The sequence below is a fragment of the Hyperolius riggenbachi genome, chromosome 12 (genome assembly GCF_040937935.1).
Source record: "Hyperolius riggenbachi isolate aHypRig1 chromosome 12, aHypRig1.pri, whole genome shotgun sequence".
Taxonomy (NCBI): domain Eukaryota; kingdom Metazoa; phylum Chordata; class Amphibia; order Anura; family Hyperoliidae; genus Hyperolius; species Hyperolius riggenbachi.
In genome coordinates, this window is record NC_090657.1 from 29,281,347 (window position 1) to 29,306,730 (window position 25,384).

The 25,384-nt window shown below is 41.2% G+C and overlaps 1 protein-coding gene and 1 long non-coding RNA gene across 4 annotated transcripts in view; one reads left to right on the top strand and one right to left on the bottom strand.

Moving 5' to 3' along the window:
- The window catches only part of IKZF3 (IKAROS family zinc finger 3), a 186,655-nt gene that overhangs the window by 112,442 nt on the left and 48,829 nt on the right, over window positions 1-25,384 (bottom strand). Inside the window, exon 1 of one of the 3 annotated variants that reach the window (XM_068264162.1) lies at window positions 6,794-6,836. The exons of the other annotated variants lie outside the window; for them this stretch is intronic. The gene's annotated coding sequence lies outside the window, so the exon portion shown is untranslated. Of the gene's footprint in view, window positions 1-6,793; window positions 6,837-25,384 lie in introns of those variants that run through there. 3 annotated transcript variants of the gene reach the window in all.
- LOC137542335 (uncharacterized) overlaps window positions 3,261-25,384 on the top strand; it is a 437,024-nt gene continuing 414,900 nt past the window's right edge. The window contains exon 1 of the long non-coding RNA XR_011025404.1: window positions 3,261-3,371. This is a non-coding gene — a long non-coding RNA (uncharacterized lncRNA). The remainder of the gene's footprint in view (window positions 3,372-25,384) is intronic.

The following is a 25,384-nucleotide window of genomic DNA, read 5'->3' on the forward strand; positions in this document are numbered from 1 at the left end:
TTGATCCCTGACCTGTCTGGTGTGTTCTTTGGACTTCACGGTGTTGTTGCTCCCAATATTCTCTTAGACAACCTCTGAGGCCCTCACAGAGCAGCTGTATTTGTACTGACATTAGATTACACACAGGTACACTCTATTTAGTCATTAGCACTCATCAAGCAATGTCTATAGGCAACTGACTGCACTCAGATCAAAGGGGGCCGAATAATTATGCACACACCACTTTGCAGTTATTGATTTGTAAAAAATTTTTGGAATCATGTATGATTTTCGTTCCACTTCTCATGTGTACACCACTTTGTGTTGGTCTTTCATGTGGAATTCCAATAAAATTGATTCATGTTTGTGGCAGTAATATGACAAAATGTGGAAAACTTCAAGGGGGCTGAATACTTTTGCAACCCACTGTAGAATTGAGCTGTAACAGCACTGCAGAATCACGGTACAAGAGGCAGCAAAGTCCAAAAACACCAAAGAGGTATACCAATACAGTGTAAAGGGACAGCAAAGCCCAAAGACTCTAAGCACATATACCTTCCCAGAGCAAAGGGCAGCAGAACCCAAGGACTCCGAGCACATACACCAATACAGTACAAAGGGCAGCAAAGTCCAATGACTCTGAGCACATATACCTCCTCAATGCAAAGGGACAGCAAAGCCCAAATTACATATACCTCCCCAGAGCAAAGGGCAGCAGAACCCAAGTACTAAGAGCACATACATCAATACAGTACAAAGGGCAGCAAAGTCCAATGACTCTGAGCACATACACCAATACAGTACAAAGGGCAGCAAAGTCCAATGACTCTCAGCACATATACATCCAGGTAAGCCCATGTCCTTCCAATGAGGCTGCAGTGAGGCCAACATTTTCACACTACACAGCTTAGCAAGAGTTTAATGTAGGCCAAGAAGAATAAGTTTCCATTCAATACACACACAACAATGTATACATCATGGACAACTCAACTATTATATAGAAAGTGAAAGCTACAACAAATTATTTTCTCATACATCTCTCTAAAGTACATATATAGCTAACAGAGCTAACCATGCATTCACATTATGACTTTGTTTGGGAAGAGTTCTAAAAACACGACTGAAACAAGCTTACCAATGACAGAGCTTAAATGTTACCTTCTTTTTGTGTGAAGCGAGGCTTCTGGAGATAACAACCCGGGGTTTAGGTTTATTAACGTAACCTGAAACAGCTAAGTTGAGGAAGTTAGAAGAAGGCTTTCCTGATCTCCCTCAAACCTTCCATTCCATCACTGCTTTCCTCTGAACATATTTAACAAGAACTAGTTGAATATGTTCTTGTGGCCGGGCTCTCTCAATGTACAATCACATCTATGTTGGGAATGTCCCTCGCCATCCTCCCAAAGTCTGACGTTTAGCCTCGATCAGTACCGGTAACAGGCTCAGTCGGGTCCAGTCTGGGTCTTCTGTGCAAGTGTGGACCTCCCGCAACTGAGCCAGTTATTGGGGCTGATAATGGCTCAACAGCAGACGTTGAGGGACTCACGAGCTTATGGGGCTGGAGGAAGCTCCAGGTAAGTAAAGTGTACCAGAGATCAAAAGATCTAAATAATCGATAAAGTGAACCAAAGATGAAGCACCCTCATGTATTTTACCATATAAATCAGTGGGAACATTAGAGAAAACACCTACCCTGCTCTCTTCTTCATCCTTCACTGCTCAGCCTGCTTGTTATCAGCCCTGATAAAATTCCTGACTGAGCATTCAGTCTGGCTTTGCTCAGGAATCATTATAGCTGAGTCTGTGTTCTGATGTCTTTTAAAGCCCAAGCCTGCCCCCTTCTGGCTCTGCTACAATAACTCAGCTATAGTAATTTCTGAGCAAAGCCAGACTGAATGCTCAGTCTGGGATTTTATCAGGGCTGTAAGAAGCAGGCTGAGCAGTGAAGAATGAAACAGAGCAGGGTAGGTGTTTTCTCAAATGTCCCCACTGATATATATGGTAAAATACATGAGGGTGCTTCGTCTCTGGTTCACTTTAAGGTCTGCACACCATGTAATTTTGTAAGTCTTTATTACATGCAAGCAACATTTTAGAGTCACATGTGCAGAAAATTTGAATTTGCAAATCAAGTAGAACAGGCACTTACAGCCAAGCGATGTGCATGCTGTTTCTACTAATGGCTATTGGGGATGGCAGTGCTTTGGAAAACTCATGGAGAAGCATGTGATCAGTTCGATCACCTGATAGATTTGTAAGGTTTTGATTTGCTGTTTTCATTTCCTGGTTTAACACATGATCAGGACCAGCAAATCAGAACCATAGAAATCCATTAGCTGATCACACTGATCACATGCTTCTCCATGCTTCAAATGGTGTGCCAATGAAAACCTGAATTAGTGTTTGCCTCCATTCCAGACCCTTAGGCTGGTTTCACAGTGGGACGTTACAGGCGCATGTTAGAGCAGCCTGTAACGCACCCCACCGCACAGCAATGAAAAATCAATGGGCTGTTCACAGTGCCCACATTGCGTTACTCAGTAACGCTGCGCCATAACACAACGTACTGCATGCAGTACTTTATAAACGGCTGAGCCGCGTTAGACTGCTTGCACATGCGCTGTAATGTTGTGGAGGAGCGGAGAGCGGCCAGGCACATGGCTAATTAATATTCACTGCACTCAGTGACGTGCAGTGTTTACTTCCTGGAGCGGCCGCTCTGTGTGGCGATTGGCCGGTGGGACCACGTGATGCTGCATGCGTCCGAGAGTGCGCATCACGGCATCACTGACGCCAGAGTGAGCTGCACAACGCGGCTCACTCTGACGTCCAGATCCAGCACCACCAGGCGTTGCGTTAGGGGCACATTATGCGACCTTAACGCCCCCTCTAACGCAACGTCCTGGTGTGAAATTAGCCTCAGTGGCTATTTATAAATCTACAAAAGGGCAATTTCCAAACTTTTTGGTGACAAATACAGTATCCCCTTTTTTTGTGATTACCAAATTGACAAAAAAATGCTGAAGAATTGTAAACATCACCGTCACCATATTTTTAAAGCAGCAGGGATAACCATACTATCCCGGGGGGAAAAAAAACACATAACAGATTACAGACAACACATTACATAACAGATGTATGATACTGTCCACATTTTGATTTCAATGAATTTTATATATTAAATAAAGAGAATTCTGTTCCTGGCATTTTCCATCTTGGTTCCCTCTGACTGAAGCCAATCCTAATGTCATTTCCTCCCTTTTTTTTCCTCCTAGATTTTAGAAGCTCCCTGAACTGCCTTCAGCTAATGAGTGAAGAGCAGGAATGTGTGAGAGGTGATGACACGTTTCCTTCCCGTTGGCAATGGCAAAAATAGAGCCAGGTTGACTAAGGTAAGCTTTAGCAGAAACTTTTCTGAATAGATTGGAGTGCTTGCAATGCAGGTTAAGGTTGCAATCTGCATATTGAACACAGAGCAGTGGGTAAATAAAATTTGATTTAATGACTGACAATCCCTCTTTAAAGAAGCAAATAAACCAATGCACCAACATCATTTTTTTAACCAATGAGATAACGGCAAACAACTAAGTAAAGAGTAGAAAGCTCAATCATTGGCATACTGTATATCTTCCCTTGTTTATCACATAAATGCAAGTCAATGTGCCTCCTCCTTTAGTGCTTTTACACTACTGGTCCTATTTATAGAGGGAGCCGCAAACAAACTGCTAATACTAGTAAATGCCAGTGGAAATAGTGGAGTGTAAAGTTTCTTGCTTTACAGACACCGTTCATTACTTTTGCAGTGTAATGTCAGTAATGGTGAGGGATGGTCGAAATGCCAATTTCCGATTCCGCGGTAAATCCGCATTCCGTCATGTACTGATTACAGATTCCGCTTTCCGCTACCAATTTCCGCATTCCAAGGCGGAATTTCCGCCGGAAATCGCGGAAATTCCGCCCGACTTTAACATCAATTTTCTCAAAAACTATAAGGTCTTTTTGAAAACTTTTTTTGCATCTTATTCAGAAGATGCTGTTTAATAAACCCTAAAAATTTGGTGTTTCTAGGACTTACGGGGGCTTTGCTATTAACTGCTAAAGTCGGCGGATTTTTACTGTAATGTAAAATGCAGAAAATAGGCAGATGCAGATTTTCTGCATTTTACATTACAGTAAAAAATCTGCCGACTTTAGCGGTTAATAGCAAAGCCCCCTTAAGTCCTAGAAACACCAAATTTTCAGGGTTTATTAAACCGAATCTTGTGAACAAGATCCAAAAAAAGTTTTCAAAAAGACCTTATAGTTTTTGAGAAAATCGATGTTAAAGTCGGGTGGAATTTCCGCAATTTTCGGCGGAAATTTCCGTGATTTCCGGCGGAAATCCGCCTACGGCACTTGCATTACCGATTTCTGCATTCCGATGCGGAAATGCAATTTCCGATCGGAATTTCTGAAATTGCATTTCCGCGGAATCCGAATGAGCATCCCTAGTAATGGTAACATATTTGTGTATGAGGGAGAAGCAGCAATGCACCGCCACAATGAATTCAATGGGGCTATGTTTGTAAATCTTTAAACAACAGTTGTGGGAAGGACTAACAGTGGTGAATGGAGAAGTAGTGGTTCACCACTGGTAAAGCAATTACATTCTGTTTCAAGGCATATTCAGTACTACAATTTCTCACTTTAAAGTGTACTTAAAGAGAATCTGTATCGTTAAAATCGCACAAAAGTAAACATACCAGTGCGTTAGGGGACATCTCCTATTACCCTCTGTCACAATTTTGCCGCTCCTCGCCGCATTAAAAGTGGTTAAAAACAGTTTTAAAAAGTTTGTTTATAAACAAACAAAATGGCCACCAAAACAGGAAGTAGGTTGATGTACAGTATGTCCACACACAGAAAATAAAACCATACACAAGCAGGCTGTATACAGCGTTCCTTTTGAATCTCAAGAGATCATTTGTGTGTTTCTTTCTCCCTGCAGTTCTCATGCACTGAAGTTTCATGCTGCTCTTTTTTCTCCTGCAAACAGCTTTGCCTTTGTCTGTAATTCCTCAGTATGTGAAAGCCCAGCCAGCTCAGAGGACGATTTATCCAGCTTGTAAAAGAGAAGAGAGAAGCTGCTCTAATCTAAATAATACACAGGCAATGTGCATAGAGGGGCCTGGAAGGGGGAATTCATAGCAGAACCACAACACTGAAGAACTTGGCAGCCTTCCAGACACAGGCTGACAAGTCTGACAAGGGAAAGATACATTGATTTATTACAGAGACTGTGATAGCAGAAAGTGCTGCAGTAAGCCAGAACACATTAGAATAGCGTTTGGAACTTGTAGGATGATAAAAAACAGGATGCAATTTTTGTTACGGAGTCTCTTTAAACTCTGAATGTCTTGTTCAAAAATAAAGGTATATCGCTGATCCTGCCTTAGATGAGATCTTGTAAACCACTTTACTTTGTCTCTGTGATGTCCCAGTCGTCGGATATTATCCACTTCTTGCCTATAATCTGACAGTAAGTCTACAGGCTGGAAGGGAAAATATCTGAGGAATGAGACTTTGCAGAGAGACAAAGTAAAGTTATGTAGCTAATTATGTTTCAGATGAAAACCGAAAAACATCTTTTATTAGCCTCTTCGGGACTGGATGACTCTCACCCCGTAAAGTGAACCTCCAGACTAAAAATTGACTCAGCAGCACTGAAAAGGCCTGGTGTTTCTTTAACTGTTTCACAGCATCAGAACTTTTTTTCTCTTATACAAGCCTCATTTATAGCTGCACAGAAAAAAACTGCCCGGGCATTTCTCCCCTAATGCTGTGCAAAGCATGATGGGATTTCTGATGTTGTTGTTCTCGTTCTGCTGTTTTAGTGCAATTTTTTTTTTTACATTTTGAATTTGACATTTGAAGCCTAGTGTGTGCAGCTGGGAGGGGTGATCAGGACACAGGACAGTTGGAACTGTGTCTCCTGCTCCTTGTCACCTCCTTTCAACCAAAAAGATGGCAGCCCCCATGACAAAGATGGCTGCCCCACGACAAAGATGGCTGCCCTCATGAAATCACAAACATTTGCCTGTTCTTTTAAAACAGGGTGGGTAAGAGATTATATTACCTATCCTAATTAACATAACTAATGTAACTTAATGACAGTATGTTTGTTTAGGCTGAAGTTCCCCTTTAAAGACCAGAGCCGCCCTTTCCCTTTAGTAAACAGTGATTACTGTGATTGGCTCAGAGCAATCACAAGGTCAGGGGCCAATGAAATTGGCTCATGACCGAGACTGACAGCAGAGCGAAAAATTAGGCGACTAGAACGGCGATAGTACGCGAACGCGAGTTGGAATCTAAGCCCTGACAGGCTTAGGAGGACAAAAACAGGGCGTAGATGACACTTCACTCCTGGGCAAATATTAGTTTCAGTGATGGTCAAGATGCAAATAACTTTGAGTTGATGCATATTTATGCAAATTTTTATGGAAATTTATGCAGCTTGAAAATGAACCAATTGAATTTTACCTCAGCAGAATTTGATTGGTTCATTTTCAAGCTGCATGCATTTTCATAAATTTGCATCAACTCAAAGTTATTTGCATCTACTTGACCATCACTAATTAGTTTAACTAGCAGGGTGAGAAAAAAATCTAAAGTAAAAAAAGTATTTTTAATACTCTATTCAGTTAGAGCTGCCAGATAATGTCATGTGCTTTACCCAGGTGATAAGTCATATCTGTTATTTTAGAATGGTGTTTTTGTTGCATCTTTTTTTTATTTTACAGTTTTTAATAATATCAAAAAATGATAAATGTTTTACACTTTTTTTTGGGCTCCTCCAGTTTTTCTATCTTATTCGGTCTCTCCTGTTTGCGGTGGGGGTTTAAATGTTGCCGTGACGACCATCCACACTGAGGCCGAGTGGGGGCGGTACTTCCCCACATGCTATTATGAGTGGTTGCTGGTTTTAGCAACCCAGATTTGTGAGTGTACATCAGCTGACATATCTGTCTTTTCCACCTTGCAAGTGATATGCTACACCAGATTGGTCTCCCAGTGTCCCAGTGTTTTTCTTTGTCCTCATATACATTTCATTAGCATGTGGTAGGGTGTGGGTGTCGGGGCACCCTCTAGAAAAAGGCACAGGAGACAAAAAGGGAGCCCAATGGTGCAGTACGTCAAGGCAAAATGGTCAGTGTGAAAGTAAAAAAAAAATACTACTCACAAAGGTGGGTTGCAGGGAGGCAACCAACCACAGGAAGCAGGTGGAGACAATGGCCTCAATTCACTAAGATCATGCTAGAGATAATAAGGCAAGAGAAAACTTACCTCCACACGTGAGAGTTATCTTACCTCTTCATTCCTTAAGTTACCTCTCCTGTAGTTAATTTACCTCCTCTGTAGTTAATTTACCTCCTCTGTAGTTAATTTACCTCCTCTGTAGTTAATTTACCTCCTCTGTAGTTATTTTCCCTCCTCTGTAGTTATTTTCACACGCAGTTAATTAACAGCCTGTCTTTAACTCTGGAGTTATTTTAAGGATTGGAGAGTTAATTTAAAGACAGAAGAGTTAACTTTAGGCTTGCCTGAGGTAAAAGGTTTCCTGAATACTACATGCCTTATCACCATGGTAACAACTCTAGAAGAGTTATTAAAGACAGGAGATAAGTTTAGTAAATTGAGGCCAATGAACCCAACTCCACTCGGGGAAGTCACCGGGGACCTGGATGCCGTCGCTCGCTTTGGGAAAAGAAAGGAAACAGATCTCCACTGTCTTTCAGCAAGGCTTGGTGTACAGAGGCGCCAGAGTAGAATAAAAATGTTTAAAAACCGTCTAAAAGAGGGGGATGTTCAGGTGGACTTACCTCCCTCAAAAATATAGAACTCAATTGAGTCACAATATATCAATACAAAAAAACGTTTTATTTAACTCCACTTAGTGCAACGCGTTTCGCAGGTGTGGTCCTGCTTCATCAGGCAAACAGGAGTATAACTATAAAACAAACAGAAATATATACAAACATAATGACCCATAGAAATAGCTTAAAGTAAAAGGCGCAGTATAAAAACATGAGAAGACACGGTTAAATTGTAACATTTTTGTTCGCAGTGTAGTAAAACTCGCTCTATGTCTAAAAATCGCATCTAATTAATCATAAAATATCCACAAGAATCCAAAATGTAAACAAAAGTTAGTAAATCTCCATAATTGTCCATTGATATGTTAAAGTTCATCAGCTTCTAGATTAAAGGATAGTCAGTTTAGTGAGTATAACATATAGTACTATTTTATGGCCCTAGAGCTAACTTGCAAGAAAAATTGCTAACAGTCTATATTGATATAAAAAAAATAAAATTAAAATTTCAACACCTCAGCAAGAGTGACTTACCTCAATGGGTCTAGATGCAGAAGTGAGCGCCTCTGTGTAGATGTATGAGGAGGCTCTGCTTATATAGGGAGTGTAGTTGCACTAATTGATCCTAATGAACCAATCAAAAACTGCCATGTCAGCAAGGTGTCAATAGAAGCACACCTGGAAGTGGTCATGAGGCAGAAATGCATACATGGACATTAAGAAAGCACGGTAGCCTAGTGGCTAGCACTCTCGCCCTGCAAGTGCTGGGTCCCTGGTTCTATTCCCAGCCAAGTTAACATACAGTATTAGTTGTTAAAAATGTTAAAATAAATATCATATTACACAGGAAGAGTATATACATTAACACCATTTTTTGTGGTAATCAGGTAACAGTGTCACCATCTAGTGGTGAAAGTATATATGATTGCCCAGGTTATGTGCAAATAGCAATGCTGGAAAAATTGTAATAAGTGCTCTGAATTTGATAAAAACAACATAGGAATCAAACACAAGTTAACATAGCAATTATAAAAATTATAAAAATAATATATATATATATATATATAACATATTATTAAACAGATTAAATGGGTGGAGTTAAGATCATAAATTGAATAAGTAAAAGAGAGGACCATTAAAATAGTAAAAAAAAAAAAAAATGTGAGTACTAAAAATCAGGTTTTTATAGAATTATGTGGGAGGTTGGATCAGAAGATTTTCTCAAGAACCTCATTTAACCCCATGGGTACCAAGGTCTTCAGAATTTGGATCCAGTACATCTCCCTATGCCGCAATGTCTCAAAAGCATTGGTGGTATTGGTGGGTAGGGCTTCTATTAGGGTGATCGTGAACAGGTGGGGTTTTTTTTGGTGATGGGTACCAAAGTGGCGGGACACGCTGTGCAGTGCGTAGTTGTTGATTATATTTCTCTTGTGTTGCCCAATGCGGCTCCTGGTGGTCTGGGTAGTACGTCTGATATATTGTAATTTACACGGGCATGAAATTAGATAGATTACATTCCTTGTTTCACATGTTCTAGTCTGTTTTATTGTATACTGGGTATTGGTTATGACTGATTGGAAAGTATCTGTTTGAGTAATGAAGGTGCAAGCCTGGCAACGGGGCTTTTTGCAGGTATAAGATCCTGGGCGTGTGGTAGATTGTCCTGGGGTGGTGGAAGGGGGGTTCTTTAATCTACTTGGGGCCAGTAAATTTCGGAGGTTGGGGGCTCTCCTAAAGGTTAATGTGGGATTCTTGGGAATGGTTTTCCCTAGATAAGGGTCCTGTAGCAGTATTTCCCATCTGGAATTGAGTATGGTTCTGATGCTCTTATGTTGGGAGCTGAATTTTGTAATGAATCTTGGAAAGAGGGCAGAGGAGGTGGTTGTATGGGTGGGTTGTGATGTGGATGGTGGGTTGGGGATGGTGGCTCTTTGTTTGGCATCTCTGATTAGTTTACGTGGATATTGACGTTCTCTGAATTTTTCTGTAAGTGTTTTTGATTGTTCGTTGTAATCTTTCCTGTCTGTGCAGTTGCGAAATATTCGTCTGTATTGGCTATATGGAGTGTTGGTGGTCCAGGGGCGGTGATGATGACTGTCAAAATGAATGTAATTATTAGCATCGACTTTCTTGAAGTGTGTTTTGGTCTTGATGATATTTGAATCGATAAACAGGATGAGATCGAGGTATTCTATGGAAGTGTGACTGTATTGGGAGGTAAATTGTAGTCCCGCTGGGTTTATATTCAAAAATTCTACAAAATGTGTTATGAGTGATGGATCGCCTTGCCAAATGAATATCAGGTCATCAATGTATCGACGGTAGAAAATTATATTGGAAGAGAAGGGGTTGTTATGGGTGAATTTTAAATGCTCTAAATAGCCCATTGCTAAGTTGGCATAGGAGGGTGCGAAAGAACTTCCCATAGCTGTACCTGTTTGTTGATGATAAAATCTATCTGAAAAAGCAAAAGTATTATGTTTCAATATGAACTCAGCACAACCAATCAAAAAGGCTTGTTGTGCAGTTGGCATGTTGGGGTTGTTCCTTAAAAAGAATTCTAGTGCTGTAAGTCCAAAGGGGTGCGGTATATTGGTATATAAGGAGGTCACATCGCAAGTCAACCATATGTAATTGGATTGCCAGTTGATATCTTTCAGTAGATGGATGAGATGTTGTGAATCTTTTAAGTATGAGGGGAGGGTCTGTACGTGGGTTTGTAGGTGTTTGTCTAGGAACCGGGATAGATTACTGGTAACTGATTCTATTCCGGAGATGATTGGTCGACCTGGTGGTTTGTTAAGTGTTTTGTGGATTTTAGGTAAGTAATAGAAAAACGGTATCTTGGGGTGTTGGTTAATGATAAATGCTCTTTCATTTTTAGTTAAAATGCCGTTGAGGTATGCTGTATTGATAAAAGTTTTTAGTTTGTTGTTATATTCCAGGGTAGGGTCATAGTCGAGGGGTGTGTAATGGTCGGTATTGTTGAGTAGTCTAAATGATTCTTCTAGGTAATCAGATTTATTGAGCAGGACCACTCCTCCGCCCTTATCTGCTGGTTTGATGATTATGTCATGATTGTGTTGGAGGGTTTTGAGGGCTCTGTTTTCTAAACGATTAAGGTTGGAAGTATGGATGGGTGTTTCAAGGTCCAGTTTTTGTAGATCCTCAAGTACCAGAGAATAAAATGTAGAGATGAAGTTGCCTTTGGATGCCGTGGGGTAGAATCTAGACTTTCCTTTCAGTTGAGTAGTGATGTATTTCTCTAGGGCTAGTTCACCTGGGACTAGAGTACAGGTAGGTATGTTCTCATTGTTAGTGATGATAAGGGCTGTATCGGGATCAGGAACAGATTGTTTTTTTATGGCAAAATGCCGCTTTAATGTCAGTTTCCGTATATAGGCATTCAAGTCAGAAAAAAGTTCTGACATGTATAAATTGTTAGTGGGACAAAAAGACAAACCCTTCTGGAGTAGTTCAGTTTCATGTGAAGTGAGCGTGTGGGTGGACAGATTGAATATAGATTTCATATTATTGGCTGGGTAATCTTGGTTCAGAATCGGAAAATCTTGATACAACCATCACAACCACGGTCTCTCTTTTAGACCTTCCCTCTACCCTCTCCCAGAACTCCCTACTGCTCCCCATGCCCAGCCCCACAGGCAACAGGGTTCTTTTGAAACCGAAGATCACTCTGAAACGCCCCCCCCCCCCCCAAGCCCAGAAAGAGAGGATGCAGAGGCAAAAGGAGAAAAGAGAAACCGATTCTGAACCAAGATTACCCAGCCAATAATATGAAATCTATATTCAATCTGTCCACCCACACGCTCACTTCACATGAAACTGAACTACTCCAGAAGGGTTTGTCTTTTTGTCCCACTAACAATTCATACATGTCAGAACTTTTTTCTGACTTGAATGCCTATATACGGAAACTGACATTAAAGCGGCATTTTGCCATAAAAAAACAATCTGTTCCTGATCCCGATACAGCCCTTATCATCACTAACAATGAGAACATACCTACCTGTACTCTAGTCCCAGGTGAACTAGCCCTAGAGAAATACATCACTACTCAACTGAAAGGAAAGTCTAGATTCTACCCCACGGCATCCAAAGGCAACTTCATCTCTACATTTTATTCTCTGGTACTTGAGGATCTACAAAAACTGGACCTTGAAACACCCATCCATACTTCCAACCTTAATCGTTTAGAAAACAGAGCCCTCAAAACCCTCCAACACAATCATGACATAATCATCAAACCAGCAGATAAGGGCGGAGGAGTGGTCCTGCTCAATAAATCTGATTACCTAGAAGAATCATTTAGACTACTCAACAATACCAACCATTACACACCCCTCGACTATGACCCTACCCTGGAATATAACAACAAACTAAAAACTTTTATCAATACAGCATACTTCAACGGCATTTTAACTAAAAATGAAAGAGCATTTATCATTAACCAACACCCCAAGATACCGTTTTTCTATTACTTACCTAAAATCCACAAAACACTTAACAAACCACCAGGTCGACCAATCATCTCCGGAATAGAATCAGTTACCAGTAATCTATCCCGGTTCCTAGACAAACACCTACAAACCCACGTACAGACCCTCCCCTCATACTTAAAAGATTCACAACATCTCATCCATCTACTGAAAGATATCAACTGGCAATCCAATTACATATGGTTGACTTGCGATGTGACCTCCTTATATACCAATATACCGCACCCCTTTGGACTTACAGCACTAGAATTCTTTTTAAGGAACAGCCCCAACATGCCAACTGCACAACAAGCCTTTTTGATTGGTTGTGCTGAGTTCATATTGAAACATAATACTTTTGCTTTTTTAGATAGATTTTATCATCAACAAACAGGTACAGCTATGGGAAGTTCTTTCGCACCCTCCTATGCCAACTTAGCAATGGGCTATTTAGAGCATTTAAAATTCACCCATAACAACCCCTTCTCTTCCAATATAATTTTCTACCGTCGATACATTGATGACCTGATATTCATTTGGCAAGGCGATCCATCACTCATAACACATTTTGTAGAATTTTTGAATATAAACCCAGCGGGACTACAATTTACCTCCCAATACAGTCACACTTCCATAGAATACCTCGATCTCATCCTGTTTATCGATTCAAATATCATCAAGACCAAAACACACTTCAAGAAAGTCGATGCTAATAATTACATTCATTTTGACAGTCATCATCACCGCCCCTGGACCACCAACACTCCATATAGCCAATACAGACGAATATTTCGCAACTGCACAGACAGGAAAGATTACAACGAACAATCAAAAACACTTACAGAAAAATTCAGAGAACGTCAATATCCACGTAAACTAATCAGAGATGCCAAACAAAGAGCCACCATCCCCAACCCACCATCCACATCACAACCCACCCATACAACCACCTCCTCTGCCCTCTTTCCAAGATTCATTACAAAATTCAGCTCCCAACATAAGAGCATCAGAACCATACTCAATTCCAGATGGGAAATACTGCTACAGGACCCTTATCTAGGGAAAACCATTCCCAAGAATCCCACATTAACCTTTAGGAGAGCCCCCAACCTCCGAAATTTACTGGCCCCAAGTAGATTAAAGAACCCCCCTTCCACCACCCCAGGACAATCTACCACACGCCCAGGATCTTATACCTGCAAAAAGCCCCGTTGCCAGGCTTGCACCTTCATTACTCAAACAGATACTTTCCAATCATTCATAACCAATACCCAGTATACAATAAAACAGACTATAACATGTGAAACAAGGGATGTAATCTATCTAATTTCATGCCCGTGTAAATTACAATATATCGGACGTACTACCCAGACCACCAGGAGCCGCATTGGGCAACACAAGAGAAATATAATCAACAACTACGCACTGCACAGCGTGTCCCGCCACTTTGGTACCCATCACCAAAAAAAACCCCACCTGTTCACGATCACCCTAATAGAAGCCCTACCCACCAATACCACCAATGCTTTTGAGACATTGCGGCATAGGGAGATGTACTGGATCCAAATTCTGAAGACCTTGGTACCCATGGGGTTAAATGAGGTTCTTGAGAAAATCTTCTGATCCAACCTCCCACATAATTCTATAAAAACCTGATTTTTAGTACTCACATTTTTTTTTTTTTTTTTTTTACTATTTTAATGGTCCTCTCTTTTACTTATTCAATTTATGATCTTAACTCCACCCATTTAATCTGTTTAATAATATTTTATATATATATATATATTATTTTTATAATTTTTATAATTGCTATGTTAACTTGTGTTTGATTCCTATGTTGTTTTTATCAAATTCAGAGCACTTATTACAATTTTTCCAGCATTGCTATTTGCACATAACCTGGGCAATCATATATACTTTCACCACTAGATGGTGACACTGTTACCTGATTACCACAAAAAATGGTGTTAATGTATATACTCTTCCTGTGTAATATGATATTTATTTTAACATTTTTAACAACTAATACTGTATGTTAACTTGGCTGGGAATAGAACCAGGGACCCAGCACTTGCAGGGCGAGAGTGCTAGCCACTAGGCTACCGTGCTTTCTTAATGTCCATGTATGCATTCCTGCCTCATGACCACTTCCAGGTGTGCTTCTATTGACACACCTTGCTGACATGGCAGTTTTTGATTGGTTCATTAGGATCAATTAGTGCAACTACACTCCCTATATAAGCAGAGCCTCCTCATACATCTACACAGAGGCGCTCACTTCTGCATCTAGACCCATTGAGGTAAGTCACTCTTGCTGAGGTGTTGAAATTTTAATTTTATTTTTTTTATATCAATATAGACTGTTAGCAATTTTTCTTGCAAGTTAGCTCTAGGGCCATAAAATAGTACTATATGTTATACTCACTAAACTGACTATCCTTTAATCTAGAAGCTGATGAACTTTAACATATCAATGGACAATTATGGAGATTTACTAACTTTTGTTTACATTTTGGATTCTTGTGGATATTTTATGATTAATTAGATGCGATTTTTAGACATAGAGCGAGTTTTACTACACTGCGAACAAAAATGTTACAATTTAACCGTGTCTTCTCATGTTTTTATACTGCGCCTTTTACTTTAAGCTATTTCTATGGGTCATTATGTTTGTATATATTTCTGTTTGTTTTATAGTTATACTCCTGTTTGCCTGATGAAGCAGGACCACACCTGCGAAACGCGTTGCACTAAGTGGAGTTAAATAAAACGTTTTTTTGTATTGATATATTGTGACTCAATTGAGTTCTATATTTTTGAGGGAGGTAAGTCCACCTGAACATCCCCCTCTTTTAGACGGTTTTTAAACATTTTTATTCTACTCTGGCGCCTCTGTACACCAAGCCTTGCTGAAATCTTGATTCCACCCTCGGTGGAGGGGTGCTACCCCGTTTCCTATCTACAGAGAGCGACATCTTAATAACCTGAGTGGGGTCAGGTTCTAATACTCCCCACCTGCATTTGAAGTGGTTGCCTATGGGTAACCCATGTTTGTGAGTATATCTTAATATTTTGCTTTAAACCACAACCAACTTAACAATACTACACCATATTGGGCTCTCGATTTCTCTTTGTTCTTCCAAGCACAGATCTCCACTGTGGTGAAACCACGGGTACTCTGTCTCCACCCCTCAAACGGGTGACGTATGGGGGTATGGAATGCACTTTTTAGGTAAAAGAGGTGCCCTGGTGTATAATAAAGGCATTTAAGAACAGTTTAAAATCAACAAAAGATTGAGGTAGCTTACCTCAGAGATGAAAAATCTTTGTATAAACAAAAGATTTTATTAGTGGTAGCACAGACAATAGCACAGGCCTGTGTTACCACTAATAAAATATTTTGTTTATACAAAGATTTTTCGTCTCTGAGGTAAGCTACCTCAATCTTTTGTCGATTTTAAACTGTTCTTAAATGCTTTTATTATACACTAGGGTGCCTCTTTTACCTAAAAAGTGCCTTTCATTGGCATACTACCTATGTCCTTTGCTATAATTGTCTTATCTTGTAGCCTTCTGTCTTCCTCCTTGATTGCAGGGACTACTGGTGTACCACTGCTGGGCACTTCAACACTGCCACCACCCACCACACCTCTGCCAGGCACCACCGGCATCAATGCTACCTGCCACACCTCTGCTGGCCACCTCCGGCATAATCACTATCCACTGTAGCTCCCCAACCCCACCAACCCAATCACTGCTGCTCCACATCAGGACTCAACCGAAATACACTAACAGTAGCCCCAGGAAAAAGCATCTTAAAATTTCCTGCTGGATCTCACCACTGGTCCACTGAGAGAGCTAATCAGAATCCTCCCTTAGAATAGCAGTTTCTGACATTGTCAGATCTGACAGGATTAGTTGCATGCTTGTTTCTGGTGTTTTTCAAACACTACTGCAGCCAAATAGACCAGCAGGGCTGCCAGGTAGGGATGGTCGAAAATGCCAATTTCCGATTCCACAGTAAATCCGCATTGCGCCATTGCCAATTACCGATTCTGCTTTCCGCTACCAATTTCTGCATTCCAATTTGGAATTTCCGCCGGAATTCGCGGAAATTCCGCCCGACTTTAACATCGATTTTCCCAAAAACTATAAGGTCTTTTTGAAAACTTTTTTTGCATCTTGTTCACAAGATTCTGTTTAATAAACCCTAAAAATTTGGTGTTTCTAGGACTTACGGGGGCTTTGCTATTAATCGCTAAAGTCGGCGGATTTTTACTGTAATGTAAAATGCAGAAAATAGGCAGATGCAGATTTTCTGCATTTTACATTACAGTAAAAATCCGCCAACTTTAGCGGTTAATAGCAAAGCCCCCGTAAGTTCTAGAAACACCACCTTTTCAGGGTTTATTAACCTGAATCTTGTGAACAAGATGCAAAAAAAAGTGTTCAAAAAGACTTTACAGTTTTTGAGAAAATCGATCTTAAAGTCGGCTGAAATTTCTGCGATTTCCGGCGGAAATTTCCGCGATTTCCGGCGGAAATCTGCTTACCGCACTTGCATTACCGATTTCCGCATTCCGATGCGTAAATGCAATTTCCAATTGGAATTTCGGAAATGTAATTTCCGCGGAATCCGAATGAGCATCCCTACTGCCAGGCAACTGGTATTGTTTAAAAGGAAATAAATATGGCAGCCTTTATATTCTTCTCACTTCAGTTGTCCTTTAAAGTGGACCCAAATTAAAAATACAAGATTTCAGAAATAAAATTTATTTTCTAAATTATAATAATAAATAGCAGCGTTTTTTCAGCTGCGTGATGACAAATATAAAATATTTTACATTTATTGGAGGAACCCCCTCTTCCTTTCATATTGCCGGGACAGAATCCGGCAGACTAATGGAAGAGATAAAAAACAAAACACAGGCCACTACTGATGATATCACAGGGGAGTTGATCTCAGCTTGTGTGAGATTTCACATAGACGATGTCCCTGTGAGGGAGGGTAGCTGATGACAAACACACGCATGATATAAAACCGCCTACTAAGCTTAGAAGTAATGGCTGCCACCTGTATAACCCTAGTTATGAAAAGAGAATTGTGAAAAGCATGCACTGAAATGCTCATAGGCTTGAAGGAGTGTTTATTTATCTTTGTATGTGTCAGAGTGGTGCAACTAAATATTTTGAATTAAAAAAATGTTTAGTTTGGGTCCGCTTTAAGCCTAGTGAATTAGGGTCCTCTTTCCCTGCTGCCCTGTGTCTTGTTCTTGTCACTTTTGCTTTCTACCCCTATTTCTAAATTACTGCACAGTACTGTGTGACACTTTATGATGTTGCAAATGAAACATGATAATAATGAAATAGATATTTTGTAGTTTTCCTTTAAAAATGAATCTATTATATTACAGACAGCCCCCAACTTACAAACCACTAGAGTTATAATTTGTGTTACATACAAACAATATCACTGATTTTTTGTTGTTACATGCTAGAGCAGGGGACCCCAAATGATTTAAGTCGAGGGCCGGGTCAACATACTTCAGACTGCTGGGGGGCCGGAGTATACATAAAATAATGTAGAAGTGTTTGTGCACCAGACAGTGAAGCATACGCAGGTGTCAACCTGCAGTCCAATTTCAACCCAAATAACTATGTAATTGGACAATAGTGTCAAGTGATGTGGAATTTGATTGGAAATCAGCGAATTACTGCTTTCTGGCTTCATGTTATATGCAGACCACCAATATTTAAAGCTGTAGCTGACCGCATCTATAATACATTTTGTGTGGGGGGCCGGTAAAAAAGCCTCAGGGGCCACATTCGGCCCGCGGGCCTTAGTTTGAGGACCACTGTGCTAGAGTATTGCATAAACTGTTGTAAGTAATTTAAAGTGTACCCAAGGCGACATGCGACATGACGTAATAAACGTGTTGAACTCGATGGACGCAAGTCTTTTTTTCAACCCCCAAAAAATAAATAAATATGTACGGTGCAAAATATATTAATAACCAGGCTGTTTTACTTGCTTTATTTTGCTGCCTGAAAGAGTTCATTTTTAGGCACGGAAGTGACAGCTTCTGTCTTGTATATGGTAAACATCGCTGATAAGCAAACTACAGCCATAAAAGTTTTCCTGGCAGAATACAACTTCTGAGGGCAGGGGCAGATGTGAAAAGGTCAACAGTTCATTAATTTTCATTTAGGGACACTTAATGGGCTGCCACTGAGCAGAGGCAAGAAAACATTCAATCTATTTTGTAAATGTTTAAAGGGAACCTGAACTGAGTAAAATTATATAAAATAAACACGGGGTAACTTCAAATGAACATTACATAGTTACCTCGCCATCAGTTCCTCTCAGAAGCTCACCATTTTTTTCTGACAATGATCCCTTCCAGTTCTGACAACATTTTGTCAGAAGTGAAATATATCAGTTGCTGTCAGTTATATATCAGTTGTAGTCAGTTATAGCTGAGAGGACAACTGATGTGTCAGATAATGTCCATGTTTCCCTATGGCTCAAGTGGGCGATGTTACAGTCTAACAGTGTGCTGACCAGAAAGCTGTTATGGGTAATGGCCATTTTCAAAATGGAGGACGGAGAATTCCCTTGATCACAGTGAACAAACAGGACGCGGGAGAGGAGAAAGACACTGAGGAGTAGACTACATGGAAGGTAAGTATGACTTCTGTATGTTTATTTTGACTTTTAATTTTCAGTTCAGGTTTTCTTTAAATATAAAATAAAACCATGGGATATCTAATAAGTCATTTTGGGAGAAGGAGGATAAATACAATTGTTTATCTCATCAGTTTCTTTGCACCTCGGTTTCACTTTAAAATAAATTTAAAGTTTGTCAAAAACAACCAAAAAACTGTGTTTATACTATATTTTCAAGTCGAGTTGTCCACAATGAAATCATTTATCCACGTTTCCCTATGTATACCACAGAACTCAACTTACAAACAAGTCCCAGACTGTGACCTGTTTGTAAGTACGGGACCGCCTGTATATAGATGTTTTTTTTTCTATTGTACATCCATTTTATCCAACACCTACACACTGTAATTGTGAAGAATTTGTGAGAAATCTAAATATAAAGTCCCGCCAGTGCCATTCTGAAGTGTGAAGAGTCCATTTCCCATAAAGCAGTCGGCACGCAGCGTGTGGTCATCTGCGACACATCTACTTGTGAACAAAATATGTACAAACCTTCACCACTTTTTTTTTTTTTTTAACTTCCTAAAAAGAAAACACTGGAAATATCACACAAAGGAAAAAGGAAGGGTTTTATGTGTTGTGCCAACTTCTGTAAACTGCAGAAGCATTTGTTTCTCAACCCACCTCAAGTTCAGTCTGTGTAGAAGGAAACCTAGCGAGGCAAACCAGCGGTTTACACACCAGATACGTAGCCTCAGCAGCAGGACAGCACTGAATGTGCACACAGCATCTGTAGTACAACTGAGCACAGGTGCTCACTTGATGGCATGCCGGATGTCCACCAATAAGTCTTCAGATTATGCAGGAAAGGACATACAGAAGGGTTTATCATCCTCTGAAGCAGTGCTGTCCAACTTCATGGGCAGGGGGGGTGTCTAGCACCAAATGTTTTGGCGTCAGTGTCCTGTCTTTGGGGGGTGGAGCCAAGCGCAAGTAAAAGGTGGGACTGCCAGAGGCAGACATAAAATAATCTGGGCAAGTGAGTGCAGCCGCATCCAGTCTGCGGGCTGCCAGTTGGACAGGTCTGCTCTGAAGGAACAAACTGGAGCTAATTTGTGAGGTTGACTTGACATGACATGACAAATCATTACTTTTTTCCAACCTAAAAAAAAGGTGTTACAAGAATGGCAACTGGTTTCACTCTACAAGTGTATCTCTACAAGGTTAATGTTAAAGCGGATCCAAGATGAAAAAGTAACTATAACAAGTATCTTGTCTATATATCATATCTGAAGTTAAGTTTACACAGCAAATCTAGCTGCAAACCGCTTCAAACGTTTATGCTGATTTATTGCTGTGATACAATGAGGGCAGCCCTAAGCCTGTGGAAAATTTCACTCCCCACTCCTCCCTCCTCCCCTCTGCCTCTGAAATCTTTGGCTAGTAACCTCCTCCTTCTCCTGCCTAGACTGAGCTCCCATAAGCCCTTGCTACCTGGGACTGAGTGCCAAGGCTCTCTGAAAAGCTGTGGGCGAAGCTTGTGTAGTTTATAGGGAATTAGAGTATTAAAACAAAACAAAAAAAAGTCAGATATGGTGTAGCACGTTGTAAACAAAGGATAAATGATCAGTGAGAAGAAATATACTCTCACAAACATGGATTACAATTCAGGCAACCACTGTATATGCAGGTGAGGAGATTAGACCTGTCCTCACTCAGGGTTAAGGAGTGTCTCTCTGTAGACAGGAAAAAAGGGGGTGGTACTCCCCTCCACCAGAGGTGGACACAATATAGCAGTATGAAAAACAGAGGCGCCAGCAGGATAAAATCGGATAAAATTCTTAAAAATTGCTTGGAGGAAGTGGTGGGCTTATCTCCAAAAACAGACAAGAAATACTGTCTGAATAGTAACAAACACATTTATTATACGGTACAACACGTTTCACAGGCCAAGCCCGCTTCATCGGGCAATAAGTGGGGACAACAGTATTTCAGCAGTAGCAAGTATAGCGCCTCAGCCACTGAGGCACTATACTTGCTACTGCTGAAATACTGTTGTCTCCACTTATTGCCTGATGAAGCGGGCTTGGCCTGTGAAACGTGTTGCACCTTTGGGGGACTGTATAATAAATGTGTTTGTTACTAATCAGACAGTATTTCGTGTCTGCTTTTTGGAGGTAAGCCCACCACTTCCTCCACGCAATTTTTAAGAATTGTATCCGATTTTATCCTGCTGGCGCCTCTGTTTTTCATACTGCTAAAACAAAAAAAGTATTTGGCTTGAGGAATGCCCTATAAACTATATGAAAGGAACACAATTATGCAATGAGTAAAAGTTCATCTCGGATCCACTTTAAGCTAAGAATACACTATGCTATACATGCTTTACACTAGGTACAATTGATAGTGAAGGGATTAAAAATCAATCCAGAAATTGGTGGTAAAATCCAGAAGAATTTTACTACCATGCCTCATGCAATAACAATCATATTTCAGCAGAGATTTGAATGAATATCACTCACACTGCAACCAGCCCTCGCTTTGTACAAAGCTATGATAATATAGATAGCATGAGGGAGCGGCTGCTGCAAATGATTAGAGGGGCTTCTATTCCATATGGGATGGCTGTCCCACATGACAGGGATGGACAAGAAAGCAGGTATAAGGATGTAAAGAAATTGTGTGGTGCTGCCATTACCATTATCCCCAAATTAACGTGTTTTATAAAACTGTGTCTGTAAAATGGCCCAATAGGCTGTCTGTTAAGTGACATCACTTGACAGACAGCCTATTGGGCCAATCAGAGTGTGGGGATCCAGTCCTTTAATATGACTGTACCCGCTAGTGATGATGCCAGGAGGATTAGAGCCGCGTTATGTTGATAGCGTTCGCTATGTTACAATTCAGCAGCATAGCGTACGCTGACTCCCTGGTCCCCCATTACACCCGCTATGATGCCAATAGGGCTTGTAGCGTGCAATGCCAGTAAGTAAAGCACGCTTACTTTTACAGCGCTCATAACCGCTGATAACTTTCGCTGTTATGCAGCGGCACCATTAGTGAATCAACCCCCATTATACTTAAAGGACCACTATAGCGAAAAATTGCACATTCTATTCTATTAAAAAAAAACCTTACATTGATATGACCGGTTTTGGACTTTAACTAGTCCATCTTCTCATGGGGGATTCTGAGTATATCTTCATTCTTTACAAAAGAAATCCCTGGAAAGGATCTATACAAAGATGACGGCTGCCCTGCGTACTCATTTGCACACTATTTTGGTAGTTGGACTGAGAAACTCTTGCTCAGTAATTGCTTTTGAAAATAAAGAAAACCATGAGGCTCTCCCATGAGGACATGGACTAATCCAATGCCTGTCAGATCTGTCAGACTTTTACTGCTCACTGTAAGAGACAAGAACATAGATGCAAAGTAACTTGTAGTGCATGTGGTCCTTTAAAGTGGACCTCCAGACTAAAAATCTACTCAGCAGCACTGAAAAGGCTTGGTGTTTCTTTAACAGTTTCACCGCATCACAACTTTGTTTTTCTTACCCAAGCCTCATTTTTAGCTGTACAGAAGTTAAGCTCCGCCCCATCAAAGAAAACTGCCCAGGCATTTTTCCCCTAATGCTGTGCAAAGCATTTTTTTTTTTTTTAATTTGCACTTGAAGCCTAGCGCGCAGCTGGGAGGGGTGATCAGGACACAGGACAGTTGGAACTGTGTCTCATGCTCCCTGTCACCTCCTTTCAACCAAAAACATGGCTGCCCCATGAAATCACAAACCTTTGCCTGTTCTTTTAAAACAGGGTGGGTAAGAGATTATATTAGCAATCTATTTTAATTAACATAACTAATGTAACTTAATGACAGTATGTTTGTTTAGGCTGAAGTTCCTCTTTAAGAGAAGTGGCATGACGGGGAACAATATTTCCTAAGCTTCTTGACCAACAACTGAGCAGAAACAGATAAGACCAGAGTAATTTTACATGTTTACAGTTGCAGCTCAGACAGACCAACCACAACCACACAACAAGAAGTGTTAATAAGTGTTGCAAAGTGTAAACTTTCACACACACAACTGTGACAATTACAGGGCATTCCTTCCCCTGCCATACAGAACGTGACTCTGCTGTGTTACTGAAAATAAGACTATGCCCTGGGCCCACCTGTGTTACTATTATCAAGCCCTGATAATCCATTTAACCTCCCTGGCGGTATGCAGTTTTAGAGGATATTTTTAAATAAAAGTTGCTCCAGGGGCGGACTGACCATTCGGGCTCTCTGGCATGGACAGAGGGCCCGTGGCCAGGGGTGGGGGGGGGGGGGGGGAACGGGGGAGGGGAGGCAGCCAATGAAAGGGAGCGATGGGCACAGTGGCGGAAAAGGGGGGGACATCTGCCCCCCTTCCCTCACCTTGGGGCCCCCCTTCCTGGCTCTCCCCTCCGGATTAATGTTTAAGTTTCGATCCAGTATCTGACAGCGGGCGGGGACTTACCGCTGTTACACAGACGCCGGAGGGAGCTGTGATCTGTGTGCCGCTAGTCTGGTCTACTCAAGACCAGACTAGCGGCGCACAGGTCACAGCTCCCTCCGGCGTCTGGAAGAACAGTGGTAAGTCCCCGCCCGCTGTCGGACGCTGCACCGAGACTTAAACATTAATCCGGAGGGGAACGCCAGGAAGGGGCCCCCTTCTCCGGTGCTGTGCCCATCGCTCCCTTTCACTGGCTGCCTCCCTTCCTGGGGACACCTATAGACCTGGCTATCTGTACTGGGGACCCCTATAGACCTGGCTACCTATTCTGGAGACACCTGTAGACCTGGCTATACTGGGGAGACCTGTACACCTGGCTATCTATACTGGGGACACCCATAGACATAGCTATCTATACTGGGGACACCCATAGACCTGGCTACCTATTCTGGGGACACCCATAGACCTGGCTATCTAAACTGGGGACACCTATAGACCTGGATACCTGCACAGGCAACACCTATAGACCTGGTTACTTCCACTGGGGTACCTTTTAACCTGGTTACCTATACTGGGGGCACCTATTTTGGGGAACTGCTGCCAGATTAACTATTTTGGGGGAACCGCTGCTGCCAGATTAAGTATATTTTGGGAAACAGCTGCCAGATTGAGTGTATTTTTGGGGAACCGCTGCCAGATTGTGTATGTTGGGGGAACCACTGCTTCCAGATTATGTATATTTTGGGGGAGCTACTGCTGCCAGATTACATGCATTTTGGGTTATCCGCTGCCAGATTACCCATATTTTGGGGTACAGCTGCCAAATTATGTGTATTTGGGAGAACCGCTGCTGCCAGATTACGTCTTTTTTGGGGGAACAACTGCCACATTATCTGTATTTTGGATATTGGATATTGCATGGATTTTTGGTGAAATGCTGTCAGATTACATGTATTTTGGGGGGAAACACTATGGCAGAGTTCAAACTTCCCCAGCAGACCTTTTACACTACTGCTAAGGTCATGTATATTTTGCCCCACTCATGACCACGCCCACATTCTGTTGCATGACCACACCCATTTTTCAGTGCACCGCACGTAGCGCGGCGCAGGGTTGTTTATCAGTGTAAAATATCTGTTGTCAGTAAATTATTATATTTTAGTCTGTAAAAAATAACGTGGAATGTGGGCCAACACTGGTATGGGGCCCTATAATCTTCTATTGCCCAGGGGCCCCATCAGTTGTCAGTCCGCTCCTGAGTTGCTCCATATGCCTAAGCTAGCACTTCGCTAGCCAAGCTCCCCCGGCACCTAACTAAACCCCCTGATCGCAGCCGGCAATATTTACCCCTCCGCAATCCCGCAAGAGCCCCAGCTTCACTCCTCGCTATGGCGACGATTGGACATGACGTTCCCATTCATAAATCCCCAAATCAATGAACGCTGCCATCTATTAGATGCCTGCGTCATCGTATCTTCCGGCTGTTACACTGCCATGCACTATTTCCGATTCACGTCCTTACGTACACGAATCGGAAATAATGACTGAGGACATCTTGTGGCCAAATAGTAAAACTACATCACAACACATTTTATTTAAGAAAAATACCTACACTTATTCCAAAAACTAACTATTTCCCTCCCACACTCCCCCATACTACCCAAACAGTTTTTTACATAAATAGTTTCCTTAGGGACTGAACTTTTTAAAATAGGTATGTCAAGGGGGGTATATTACAATAATGTTTAATTTGCTTATAGTTATGGACGCAAAACTGAAAAAATGCACCTTTATTTCCAAATAAAATATTGGCGCCATACATTGTACTAGGGAAACATTTTAAATGTTGCAATAACCGGTACAAATGGGCACATCAAATGTGTGGGTTTTATAAACAGTAGAACGTTTTATT